Below are 13,714 nucleotides of genomic sequence, written 5' to 3'. Positions count from 1 at the left end.
CATCGTACTTATTTATGTCACGTTAAAGCAGGCAGTCTGCTTTAAACTTTTAAGGAAGTTCATAAGGAACCTCTGTTCTTCAATTTTGTTTTAAGTTTAATTTTCTTTTAGTTACAGTACATTTATTTTCCTGTTGTTACCATGACCATGATATTAATTTGTTTTCTTTTTCTTATGCGTTTGTGTGTCTTGTGTTGATTTTCATCTTTATTTTTCTGCACCATTGCCAGTGGTATTACTTTGTGACAGGGACCTCGCCAATATATGAAGACCTCCTGAAGAGCTCCCCATGAAAAGTAGGTACCCCCCCAGCCTTCCTCTCCATGGGCCCCTGTTGCCTTTGAGCATTTTGAGATGCTCTGGAAGGGTTTTGTGTGTGTGTGTGTGTGTGTGTGTGTGTGTGTGTGTTGAGGATTTTGTGGTTCACCTGCCTTTCTGGAAATCTTGACTGCTTCCAAGAGCAACTATTGGTTCCACCACTCTCTGGAGAAGCCTTTAGTGGTTGATGTTTCTTTGGCTTAGTGTGCAAGAGAAGGAAAAGAAAGAGGGCAAGGCAGTGTCATAGCTAAGGGGGTGCAAAGCGCTACGTTTTTCAGGGAGCATCACTGTGGCATGCAGTTGGCCCCTCCCCTTTGGAGCCATTCTGGGCATTGGGAGCAAAATGGAGGCGAACACCTGACTCCAAAGGGGGGGGGCTGCTTGCAAGCCGTGGTGAGGTTCCGTGAAAAACTTATTGCTTTGCACCCCTCTAGCTACTCCACTGGGGGAGGGATCCTGGGACAGCTGAGCTTCAGTTCTACTTATAATAGTCTTCCAACCAACTAGTAAACCACAGGATGGTGGTTGTAGCTCTGCTGCATCAGTATTATTCAGGGAACTAGATGATTGCAAAAATGTTCATGATCATGGTGGTTGGAGGTCAAGTATTGACTCCCGTACAATCCAGCTCATCCTCTTAGGTCATCAGAGAAGGCCTTTTTGCAAGTGCCGGTGCCTAGGGAGGTACGTGGGGTGGTGGCAAGAAATAGGGCCTTCTCAGTAGTGGCACCAACGCTATGGCACTCCCTTCCCCTTGACTTAAGAACTTCTCCCTCGCTTGAAACTTTTCGGCGAGGCCTGAAGACCCTTCTGTTTAAACAAGCCTTCTGAGTTCTCGGCCTTTTTAACATCTTTTAATATTTTTTACAGGCCTGATTCTTTTATGATTTGCTGCTGCTCTATGCTCTTTTTACCTGACTGTTTTTTTATCTGACTGCTGTTTTTTATGATATGTGTTAATATGTTTTTATTTGTTTTAAATTATGTTTTTAATCTGTTTTAACCTGTTGTAAGCCGCCTTGAGTCCCTTTGGGGAGAAAGGCGGGGTAAAAATAAAGTTATTATTATTATTATTGGATACTTGTAATGAATGATTTTGCCAGAGGAAATAGTTGATCTCTTAGACACAGGGAACACGTGCCCCAGATGGAGGTCGTGTAAGATTGTCAAGTGGTGACAAGTTCTGTTGCAATAACTGTTCCTGCTCCCAATAAAGCTCAGTTTTTATAGAACAAAGTGGTGTTGATGTTCAAGTGCTACATCATCTGTGGTTTGGAAGGGCATACTACTTGGTTGCATTTGGACAGTGGCAAACGATGGCTTGCTGCCAACTAGAAATTTAGACTTCTGTTTTCCTGCTGTCATGCAGAAGGGAAGAGAGTGCAGAAGCATGAGGCTCTAAACTGCTCAGTTTTGCAATGGCAGGTTTGGATTGGGCCTTTATTGTTACATCTGAATTCTGCCACTATCTTAGTAAACCTCAGAACAGCCCCGTTAGGTAGGCCAGTGTTAGCCCCATTGTGACAGAGAATGGCTTGCCTTCAAGCCACCAAATAGGTTCATGGCATGAACGTGGATCTGTTTGTCAAGTGGAGGGACTAAGGGGCAGTAGTGTAACCAGAGTGGGGTGGCGTAGTAAGTGCGTATGTGTTTCCAGTGCATTGCCGTCACCGTAAAGCACATTTGCATCACTCACAGGGGAGAAAAACTGGTGCACAGGTGGGCAGCAGCCTCCCCGTGCCACTGCGGGCGCTGGGGAGAAGGTGAGTTGCGTTGGCTGAGTTCGGACAACGCAGGGATCTGGGGGGGGGCCATGGGAAGGGTGGAGGAGGCAGGAGGGAGGTGTTTTGGGACAGAGGAGGGCAGTGGGCAGGACTGCGGGTGGCCGGATTGGAGCAGGAGGTGGGGCCAGGACCTGGCAATTATGTCGGATCCTGAGCCCGTGTGGTTACTGGAGGTAGGCTGTTCAACTCTGTTGGGCCGCTTCTCCAGCGGCTGCACTGGCTGCCCATTCATTTCCAGGCCCAATTCAAGGTGCTGGTTTTGACCTTTAAAGCCCTGTACTGCTCTGGATCAGGGAATCTTAGAGATCGCCTACTCCCATACAATCCGGCCCATCCGCTTAGGTCAGCGGAGAAGTCCTTTTTAAAAGCGCTGCCGCCCAGGGAGGTAAGTGGGGCAGCTGCAAGAAATAGGGCCTTCTCAGTAGTGGCACAAACACTATGGAACCTCCTCCCCCTTGATTTACGAACTGCTCCCTCTTGGAACTTTCCGGCGAGGCCTGAATCGGATTTCTTTTTGGACAAGCCTTCTGAGTTACTGGCTTTTTAACGTCTTTTAACATCTTTTTACTTGGGGCCTTTTAATAAACTGCTGCTGTTTGCTCCTTTTATATCTTTTCATCTGATTGCTGTTTTTAAGAATCAATGTTATTGGTTGGCAACCTTCAGTCTCGAAAGACTATGGTATAAGCCTACAGCACCCGGTATTCCCAGGCGGTCTCCCATCCAAATACTAACCAGGCCTGACCCTGCTTAGCTTCCATGATCAGATGAGACCTGGCATGTGCAGGGTAACAGTTGCTGTCCATAATCAATGTTATTAATGTGTTTTTTTATCTTGTTTTTATTCATGTTTTTAATTGTGCTTTTTAATGATTACTGTAAGCCGCCTTGGGTTCCTTAGGGGAGAAAGGCGGAATACAAATTAAGTAAATAATAAGAATAGTAATGGCTCCAGCGGCAAGTGGGAGGGGCTGCTCACTTGGCGAATTTCAGTGCCTGCAGCACTTACCACCCCCCTCTGGCTACACTACCACTGAGGGGAAGATGCAAGACAAAAGATGCTGCCAAAGAGCTGGCAGGGTTACACATCCCTCCTCCTGCCTGTTGCTTCTTCCCTGCCAATTTTTGCCTTCTGGATGCTGCTTTGCGATAGAGGAGGGGGAGCAATCACAAGTTACCCTCATCACAACATCTGCTTCCGTCCTGAGCATGAAATTGCAGCAAAGTAACACATTTTGCTTAGGAATAAGTGTGACAAACTTGTCCTCTTGCAGTTAAGCTTCTTGTGAAGGTATCTTTCACCTGGCCAAGTTTCTATTTCAGCACGAGTACCTTTGGATATTATTTATTTGTGCAGGTAGAGCAAGTGCAGGTAAATCTTGCTTGAATAGACCGAGAGTACATCTAGCCCTGTTGGCCAGCCAGATGCACGTGAGAAGCCTCCAAGCGGGGCATGAAAACTTCCGTTCTCTTCTAGTCTTTGTCCTCTGCCAACAGGTAGCTAGGGACACGTGGCCTTTTCCTGTTTCATGACTTGAGCACCTGCGGTTCAGTGTCAAGTCAAAGCAGATTTTATTGTCAAAACTGAGGGTCATGACAAAAACATGAATACAACAAAACAGGTTGTTTCAGAAGAGATGTTTAAAAACTCAATATATTTCTGTCTTGCTCAAGAGAGCAACCTGTCATATTAACAACGAACAACCTTTGGTGCCATTTAGCTCCTATAGCTAAAATAGACACTTCAGCATAACAACATTATTAACACCAGCAGGTAAATCATTCTTTTTTTACAGCTGAGAGGTGAGGAACTGACACTGTTCAAAATCTGGGCTGTGTCATTTTAACAGTTTTGAATGTAGGCCAGCTGAACAAATTGGGTGGGAGAACTTTAAAACCTTCAGACTTCCACATACCAGTGTTATGTGAACAACTTGTGCATCTTGTATTTGCAAAGAATTCTTTCTCCCACATGAACTCCCACAAGCATTGGGAGCCCCCTTCTTTGTGTCTCCCTGTCTTCTGGATGAACTGGGGGGCAATCAAGAATACGGTCTCTTTGATCATAGTGCCTGTTTTATGGAATGCCCTCTCTAGGGGGGCTTCTCTAGTGCCAAGCTTGATCTTTTTCTGGTGTCCAGCAAAGATAAGAACAGCCCCACTGGATCAGGCCATAGGTCCATCTAGTCTAGCTTCCTGTATCTCACAGCGGCCCACCAAATGCCCCAGGGAGCACACCAGATAACAAGAGACCTGCATCCTGGTGCCCTCCCTTGCATCTGGCATAGCCAATTTGTAAAATCAGGAGGTTGCACATACATATCATGGCTTGTAACCCATAATGGATTTTTCCTCCAGAAACTTGTCCAATCCCCTTTTAAAGGCATCCAGGCCAGATGCCATCACCACATCCTGTGGCAAGGAGTTCCACAGACCAACCACACGCTGAGTAAAGAAATATTTTCTTTTGTCTGCCCTAACTCTCCCAACACTCAATTTTAGTGGATGTCCCCTGGTTCTGGTGTTATGTGAGAGTGTAAAGAGCATCTCTCTATCCACTTTATCTTCCCCATGCATAATTTTGTATGTCTCAATCATGTCCCCCCTCAGGCGTCCCTTTTCTAGGCTGCAGAGGCCCAAACGCTGTAGCCTTTCCTCATAAGGAAGGTGCCCCAGCCCAGTAACCATCTTAGTCACTCTTTTGCACCTTTTCCATTTCCACTATGTCCTTTTTGAGATGTGGCAACCAGAACTGGACACAATACTCCAGGTGTGGCCTTACCATTGATTTGTACAATGGCATTATAATATTAGCTGTTTTGTTCTCATTACCTTTTCTAATGATCCCAAGCGTAGAATTGGCCTTCTTCACTGCCGCCGCACATTGGGTCGACACTTTCATCGACTTGTCCGCCACTACTCCAATATCTGTCTCCTGATCTGTCATAGACAGCTCAGAACCCATTAGCCTATACGTGAAGTTTTGTTTTTTTGCCCCAATGTGTATGACTTACATTGAAACGCATCTACCATTTTGCTGCCCACTCTGCCAGTTTGGAGAGATCCTTCTGGAGCTCCTCACAATCACTTCTGGTCTTCACCACTCGGAAACGTTTGGTGTCATCTGCAGACTTTGCCACCTCACTGCTCGCCCCTGTCTCCAGGCCATTTATGTTGAAAAGCACCGATCCCAAGACAAATCCTTGGGGCACACCGCTTTTCACCTCTCTCCCTTGTGAAAATTGCCCATTGACATCCACTCTCTGTTTCCTGGTCTTCAACCAGGTCTCAATCCAGGAGAGGACTTGCCCTCTAATTCTCTGACTGTGGAGTTTTTTCAGTAGCCTTTGGTGAGGGACCATGTCAAACGCCTTCTGAAAGTCCAGATCTATAATGTCCACGGGTTCTCCTGCATCCACATGCCTGTTAACCTTTTCAAAGAATTCTGTAAGGTTTGTGAGGCAAGACTTACCCTTACAGAAGCCACGCTGACTCTCCCTCAGCAAGGTCTGTTCGTCTATGTGTTTTGAGATTCTATCTTATCAGATCCGTTTATCTGGCCAGGTCTATCTACTCCTGGGATGGTTAGGTCTGTTGCTTCTAGGTCTGTAGCTGTTTCTTGCTGAATACTTTATCAATTCTTTGATTTTTTTCATGTATAGCAGCATCAATACACACAGCTCTTTGCATGGAGTAGAAGGGTCCTTCTTACAAGGGACTTCCAGCCTAGAAACCGATACAAGGGAGACAACAGAGGAAAGGAAGGGGGATGGAGGCGTGAGAAATGGGGTTGCGTGTGTGATTCTTTCAGTTTCATGTACAGTGAATCTTCGGTTTAATGGACCTCGATTTAACAGACTTTGGAAACAATGGATATTTTCTGCTACATTAAAAAAACTAGTTATGTATATTTTGTTCATGTGCATCTCTGTTGACTTTCAGGTTTAATGTACTCCTGGGATTAATGGGCCCTCCCCCCTCCCTCCCTGTTATAGCCCAATCCTACCCGAGTTCCTCCTCTCCAACACAGCAGTGCCACTCTTGGCTATGCTGCATCCCACAGGGGAATTTAGAAAGCGGGAGGTCTCCTTGGGGTAAGGGAACATCTGTCCTCTTGCTCCAGGGAAAGCTCCAGCTGCCACTATGGGTCATCTCAGACCCGTATCAGCACCAACGCTGGTGCAAGTCTACTTTGACCCATGTTGGCAAATCTCCCTGGGAAGGGAGATAGGAAATGGTGTGCTCTGGTGCCGTCAATCATGCCCCTTCCAGACCAAATCTGCATATCCTTTGCCCTAATTGCTGCCTTCCTCACCCCACCCCATTCCACCCTTCCCCTGCGCTGCACAGCACTAGACTTACCTAGCCCAGCGGATGCAACTCCGCATGCTGGCACCAGCAGGAAGGTTTTGGACCTTCCTGCCGAAGCTGCAAACTGTAGCTCCATCACAAAGTGCTTTACAGTACTTTTACATCAGCCTGCACCAGTGGAGCTCATGCCCCACTAGTGTGAGAACCGATAAGGATTGTGCCAACAGTCTGTTAAATTGAGGGTTCACTGTACTTACACACACATACATGCTTACTCTCTCTGTGTGTGCAGGCAATGCTCATGTATACAGTCCTGAATTGTTTGCAATGTCTCCTAACGGAAAATGGATTTGTTTTTAAAAATCCTAATCAGTCTAATAAAACCTTTCTTATGCCCTGAAGTGAAAACTTATGATACATTGTCTGACATCATTTATCCTTGAGTGGCTGAATGCCATACTGCAAAGGCACAAGAAATAAATTGGATTTTTTGCGGTTGAATGGCGACTGTTCTGCTGTGAGCGAGAGTGAGAGTCCTCTGCTAGAAATTAAACTGTGCTAATCTAATTCCTGATGTTGGGCAAACCTGAGCAGACAATCTGAATGTACTTTTAAGCATGGATTTTGGCTGGTAGGAGAGATCCACTGTTAATGCGATCAGTCATCTTGAGATTATAGACCTGCTTTCTAACTTGCTTTAGGGCGCAATCCTAACCAGCACCGAGGTAAAGGCAGTGCAGCTCCGAGTTAAGGGAACGAACATTGCCTTACCTTGAGGAGTCCTCCGTGACTGTCCCCCAAGTGCAGGATGCAGCACATGCCCCACTGGCACAACTATGCCAGTGCTGGAAAGTTGGTTAGGATTGCGCCCTTGGAGAGCTAGGGTTTAGTCCCATGGTCTTCGCAAGGCAGGCAAGGTTAGGGCAATGGAGACTATGTGGGTTGAAGCCCCTGATAGATAGGACAAGGAAGATAGGCAGGCAGGCTGGTTAATTGGGCAGAAATGTAGTTTGACAGGCACTTAGTGCAAGAGATTGGCTTGTTTGCTTATGGCAGCAGTCTCTAAACTGGAGACCACTATGCAGCTAAAAAGCTCTCCCTGTCCTAGCCAGCGTTATAGTTCCACTGCTGCTGGCATCTGATCTTGTCACAAGGCAGTCGTGTCTGTTGTCAATAGCCTCGGCAGGCTTTGGGACAGGATGCCCAGGCAGACACCACTGCCCAGAGCATCCTTGTGATGAGATTGGGTGCCAGGAGCAGCAGCAGCGCGGCGGAACTGTAAGCACTGCTCACACGGGGAGGGCCATCTCCAAATGCTGGATCTGGTCTGTGGGCTGGGGTTTGGAGAGCCCTGGCTTATGGTGTAGACCAGGGGTGTCTAAACTTTTTGGCAGGAGGACCACGTCTCTCTGACATTGTTTTGGGCACTGGGGAAAAATTAATTTACATTTCAAATTTGAATAAATTTACATAAATGAATATAGTAGAAATGAAACTAATATAAATGAATGAAGGTCTTGCAATAGCTCAAGGCCTGTAAAAGGCCTTACACAAAGCAAGGCTGGCCTTTCCTTCGCTGCCACTGCTGCATCACAGACTTGAAACAGCAAGCAGTGGAGGGAGCGGTCAGCCCACAGCTCCCGTGACAGGTCAAACAGTTGCCCTCACGCCGAGAGCAGTTTTGCTGGGCTAGCGTGGGCTCCAGCAAGTCTCCAAAGGGCCAGAGGCTCATTGGAAACTGGGAGCTCCTCACAGGCCAGATTGGGAGTCCCCGAGGGCCGCGGCTGGGGTTTGGGCACCCCTGGTGTAGACTAGAGCACTGGAGTCTCTGAAACAGTGTCGGAATGTCCCTTTAGGGAAGATCAAACATACAAAAATGTTAGGTGTTGTAAAGTTGTCAGATGTTTATTCAGAAGGCTTTGGCTGCCATCCTGTAGGCACTTTCCAGGGAGTTAGCCCAATTATTTCTGCCCAACATTGCATATACACAGCAGGAATCAAATGTGTACACCTGTGGGCTGGGCAGAAATGGGTTAAACACAGTGGAATTTACTTCTGAGTAGACATGTATAGGATTTTGCTGTTTGTCTCAGTAGAGCGGAAGATGAAGTGCATGTTAACAAGTTCTTACAGTCACATGCATCCCACGAGAATCACTCGAATAAGTTTTTCCAGTCAGACAGCGCTTTGCTTCGTGACTCAGAACTTGAGTAGCAGCCATCTTTGATTCATAGGCTATGAAAGGGTGCGGCAATGATACTCTATCACCTGAGGAAGACCTGTTGACTCCAAGGCCAGCCCTCTTGATTCAGGACCCTGAGATTCCTTCCTAGTAGCTGGTTTTCATGGATCTTAAGCCAGCTATCGGTTGCCTTCAACTGGGGTTCTGTTGGCAGACAGATCAGCTTTGTATGTGATACGCTGATATTAAACACAGATCCATAGAGGACACTGAGAAGTGGTTGAGTGGCTCCCTATGCTGTAGACTGAAGAGCTTTAGAATCAAGAGCCGCACCTGCCACTTTTGTTTTCTGCAGAAGGAGGTGGGAGGTGGTTGGTTCCTTTTGACTCTCCGACCAGTCTGGTCCTGAGGCTGCAGTGTCCATTCCCCCCCGCTGCTTGACCAGCTGGTGCAGGGAGTAAGGAGGCCCACATCTGATTCCCACAGCCTTTGGTGTAAATCTTGAGTGCCTGACTGGAGTGAGTTGGGAAACCTGCATTGTTAAAATGGGGTGCACATGAAAATGTTCTGGAATGCAAAAGGGCTTCTGCTTGAGATGTTGTTATTCCAAGTCATCTGTCAGAAAGGCAGAAACTGTTATGGATTCCAAGGCAAACCTCCAAGGAATCTTTTGGCAGCTACTTTTTTTCAGGCAAAAATGCGTTCTTTATAACCCTGAAGAGTCTGTTTTCCCTAGAGTGTGATTTCAGGTGTACTGCGGCAGATGGAATTCATCAATGTGATCCAATTTATTAAGCAAAGCTGTGTAAACAAGAGGGAGAAAACAAATCCATAATCAGGAAATGCTAAAACAGACCTTGGACAGCCTGGCTCCCAAATAACCCCTCCCCCCATTTTTGCTGGCATGTTTAATTGCGACTCTTTCCATCAATGGCATGGCTAGAGGGGGTGCAAAGCACAAAGTTTTGCAGGGAGCCTCACCCGCAAAGCATCCTCTCCCCCCCCCCTTGGAACCCATTCTGGGCTGGGGGAGCAAAACGGAGATGAATGCCTGGCTCCAAAGGGGAGGGGCTGCTTGCACACCACAGTGAGGCTCCCTGCAAAACTTAGTGCTTTGCACGCCCTCTAGCTACACCACTGCTTTCCATTAATAGTAATATAGTCCTATGCCTTCAGTGGTTCTTCTGAGTGCCAGTAACTTTTCCAGTGGAATATGCTAACACAGAAAGTGGAGAGGGGAATCCCCATGATGATGTCTGGGGAGAGGAAGCTCCCAGAAGCAAGGATCTGTACCAGAAGTCTCTCTAGCTGAGAAACAGGCTGTGTCATTTCCCTGTGGGCAGATGACACAATATGGCAACCCTGAGCAGAGGGAGGGGGGTGAGGGGATGTATTTCCCTGGATGCTAAATACAGCAGGCCACGTCTACTTCCACATCCGTGGTTTTCAGAATGTGCAATGCATCCCCAGGCTCGCAGTCGGTATGCAGGCTGTCTTTTAAAAATGGGCTTAGGTGAAACTGCATGAGATGCTGTGTAAACAACATGAATCAACTGAATTGTGGCAGTGTTTTGGTGCAGGTTAGACAAAGCATGTGTCTTCCAGGGTTGCGCAAAGGACCTAGTGCTGTGCTTGAGTTTCTAAGGGGTGCAATATGGGCTTTTCACTTAGTGTAGGCACATCCTTTTCTTTCTTTACCTCTGTCTAAGAATTTTAATAGGTTCACTTCCCATTTTCTAAAGAGAAGCTGGCCAGGATTCACCAAACCACTCAAGTGGTTCTGCCTGCCCAAGGAGACTTTGGGCTCCTGCTTCTCCTGCAGCACCCCCTTTTGAAACTGAGAAGACTTCAGAAACAGTTTCCGCTGTGGCAGTGAGGACTGCTGATAAAGGAAATGGAAGGAACCCCACTGGTGCTGTCCAAGTCCATGGGGGTGCCTAAAGTCAAGGTACAGTGCACCAAGCTTGAACAACTGCCAGCTTTCATATGGGCTTGTCCAATTTTTCATATCTCCTAAGGCCCTTCTTTGGGTGCTCCACTATCATAAGTGAGATGAGTAGCAATCAGGGAGAAGGTCTTTTCCAGAAAACTTTGAATTAGAAAATTCTCCAGTGCCCTAAATTGTGGCAGCTGATTTCACGTATTAGCAAAATGGTTCCCAAATTTTTAGCACCAGCACTCTTTTTTAGAATGACAGATCTGTCGGGACCCACTGGAAGTAATGTCATTAACCTGGAGGCAAGATCATGGCTGGAAGTAACATCATCAAGCAGGAAAATTTTTAGCATCCCCATAAGACGTACGAGGGTGTGGGTAGGCGTCCCCTTGTATCTGCAGATTCAGATATCCACGCCGGGCTCCGGAACAAAACCCCCACAGATACAGAGGCACACCTGTGTATAGTAGCCTGTTTAAGCACAAATCTGTACCATTTCTCCAAATGCAGTCACATACCATGGTAGCATCAAATCTGTTAAAAATAAAATACACATTTAAATGAATGGGGGCCCACCTGAAATTAGCTCATGACTCGCCTAGTAGGTCCCAACCAACAGTTTGAGAAACACTGCATTAGCATATATATGTAGCAACAGATCTTTTCTGTTTCACAACTGTGGTCTGCTTCTGTTGCTTGAGGTTTTAATAATTTATTATTGCATGGCATTTTTTTATTGTTTGTTTTATTTTAAGGATTGGTTTATGTAGCTGACCTTTATGACCTTTTGATCATGAAGAGCTTCAAGGTGACTTCCATTAAATTATACAATCCACTAAAAATGGAGCTGCCAGGATGCTGTAAGAGAGAGACTGTAATTAAAGCCACTGGCTGCTATCCTTGGAGACCTCTGGAGCACCCGGGGGCCAGGATGCTGTAAGAGACTGTAATTAAAGCCACTGGCTGCTATCCTTGGAGACCTCTGGAGCGCCCGGGGGAAGGAGCCAGGGGTGTGGGTTTTAAGATGTGCAGAGTGTGGCCATTGGATGCTAAAACTCTTGAGCAAGCAAGAAAGAACCGGGGGGGGGGGGGGGGAGCCCAGCTGCATGTGCCATGAAATTTAGCATGCTGAGAATCAAGCACTTTTAAATGTGCTGGAATTCCTAGTCTCAGAGATTTTTGCAGGCATATATAGGCCAGTGCCTAGGCAGGCCTTAGAGAGGACAGCAGCAAATTCATTGAATTGAAAAAGAACTGTACTTATAAGATGAAGGCAATGGATGTATTCAGTGGCAAACCTTTAAGTGTTCAGTTTAGTGAGAAGAGCAAACCTCTCTGGGTAGCATGAACACAGATGCACGTGTCCTTGCAAGAACAGGACGTCCAGCCAAAGGTTCCTGTAGTTCAGGCAGACAGATATTAGGGAGAGTGTGTCAAAGGGGTTACATGGATAAAATCTGGACTTGGGATGCACTGTGGTTTCTGCTGTCTTGTCCTGAACACATTGGTAGTGTCATGCTTTTGTTTACAGCCCACAACTCGTTTCCATGCAATGGAGGGTAAATAGGGTCGCTGTGGAAAGGACACCTGCATTTTCTTCATGCCTTAGGCAAGACTCAGTTGTACTCGATGCTACAGTGGTTCTGGATTTTCAGCACAGGAGAGTCACTAGTCTGAACATGTGGAGGTGCAGTGATTTGATAGCTGTTCTTTGGGGAGGCGGGAGACTTCCTAAACGGATTCTGCTCACCACCCATGCTCAGCACTGGAGGCAGAGTACCTGGAAGAGTGACCTCCGACTTTCGCAGGTATCCTCTTGATCGGTGCTGCCTGGCTGGACGGTTACTAGGGGCAATGTTGGTTTGTATCCTATGACTGGCTGGGAATTCTTAAATAGTGATTTTAATTAAAAAGCCCCAAAGTTTCCGAGTTCTCAGGCATTCACTACATTTGGGGTTGTCAACATCCATGGAGGAATTTTGGCAGCCTCCACATCTTGGACATTCACCACTGCATGTACGCTCGGTTGAAAATGGACTGTGATCTGGCTATATATCTTTCCTTTGAAATGCTGCTGGGAAGAGGTGGACGTTTCCTCTGAGTTTTGGAAAACGCCCCACGAAGGACTTCAATGCAGTGAGGAGAGATGAGGGTTTGAGGCAGCAGGAAGAACACAAAAAATCTCACACAAGATCCATATATTGGAAGGGCAGGTGGCTGGGGGAGAAGGTACGGCTTGGGAGACAGGCGAAGCTGGGAACCTAAGAGAACTAGGAAATAGGGGACAGATGGGGGGAAACCACATACAGTGCTTATGGACAGTGCAATTGATGATGGACTTTGGAGAACTGAATTGTACGCATTTATTCCATCCAGCCACTTTGGGTCATTAGTGACTCTACAACCCAATAATAATAATAATAATAATAATAATAATAATAATAATAATAATAATAGGTATTTATATACCGCCTTTCTTGGTCTTTATTCAAGATTTTATTCAAGGTGGTTTACATAGGCAGGCTTTATTAAATCCCTATTAAATAGGGATTTTTACAATTTCAAAGAAGGTTCTTTCTTTCAAGAACGACTACATTCAAGGTGTTTCGTTCCGATCTGGCTTCACATTCTGGCCTCCATCCTCCCCTGCCCAGAGCAGATGGAACGGCTCAGCTTCAGCTTGTCAGCTGCTCCAAGGTCGCACGGTGCCGGTGGCCTCGAACTGGCGACCTTGTGGATGTTATCTTCAGGCAGACGGAGGCTCTACCCTCTAGACCAGACCTCCTGCCCAAGTCCTGTGGAAGTCCCATGCATCTCAAGAGGACTTTTCAGTACACATGCATAGGCTGTAAATCAGCTGACCCAAGTCAAACATGCTTTGGAAAACAACTGTCTTGATGTTTGCGTTTACAACGGGAGGGGATATTGCTTTCAGTGTGGAATTACTTTTTAAATAATAAACTCCTGTGAGGTTGACTGATGGTTTCTAGGTAGAGTTCATGCTCAGGCTTCCGTAAGTGCTAAAGCATAACTACTGGTACTGGTGCTCTGTGTTAATCATGAGGCTGTACTCTCATTATCATCTTAATAGTAGTAATAAAGCACTGAGTCTTGCCTTGCCCAGCCTTCCTGGCAAGAATCCCAGTGACCAGTGGGTTATAGTTTGTTCCCCAGAAATTGGCT

At 46.5% G+C, this 13,714-nt stretch overlaps 1 protein-coding gene across 5 annotated transcripts in view; it reads left to right on the top strand.

Moving 5' to 3' along the window:
* KCNQ2 (potassium voltage-gated channel subfamily Q member 2) overlaps nt 1–13,714 on the top strand; it is a 133,537-nt gene that overhangs the window by 70,888 nt on the left and 48,935 nt on the right. The window lies entirely within an intron of this gene.

The sequence above is a fragment of the Tiliqua scincoides genome, chromosome 4 (assembly GCF_035046505.1).
Source record: "Tiliqua scincoides isolate rTilSci1 chromosome 4, rTilSci1.hap2, whole genome shotgun sequence".
NCBI classification, from domain to species: Eukaryota; Metazoa; Chordata; class Lepidosauria; order Squamata; family Scincidae; genus Tiliqua; species Tiliqua scincoides.
The sequence above is the reverse complement of the archived record's forward strand: the minus strand, read 5'-3'. Positions and strand labels throughout refer to the sequence as shown.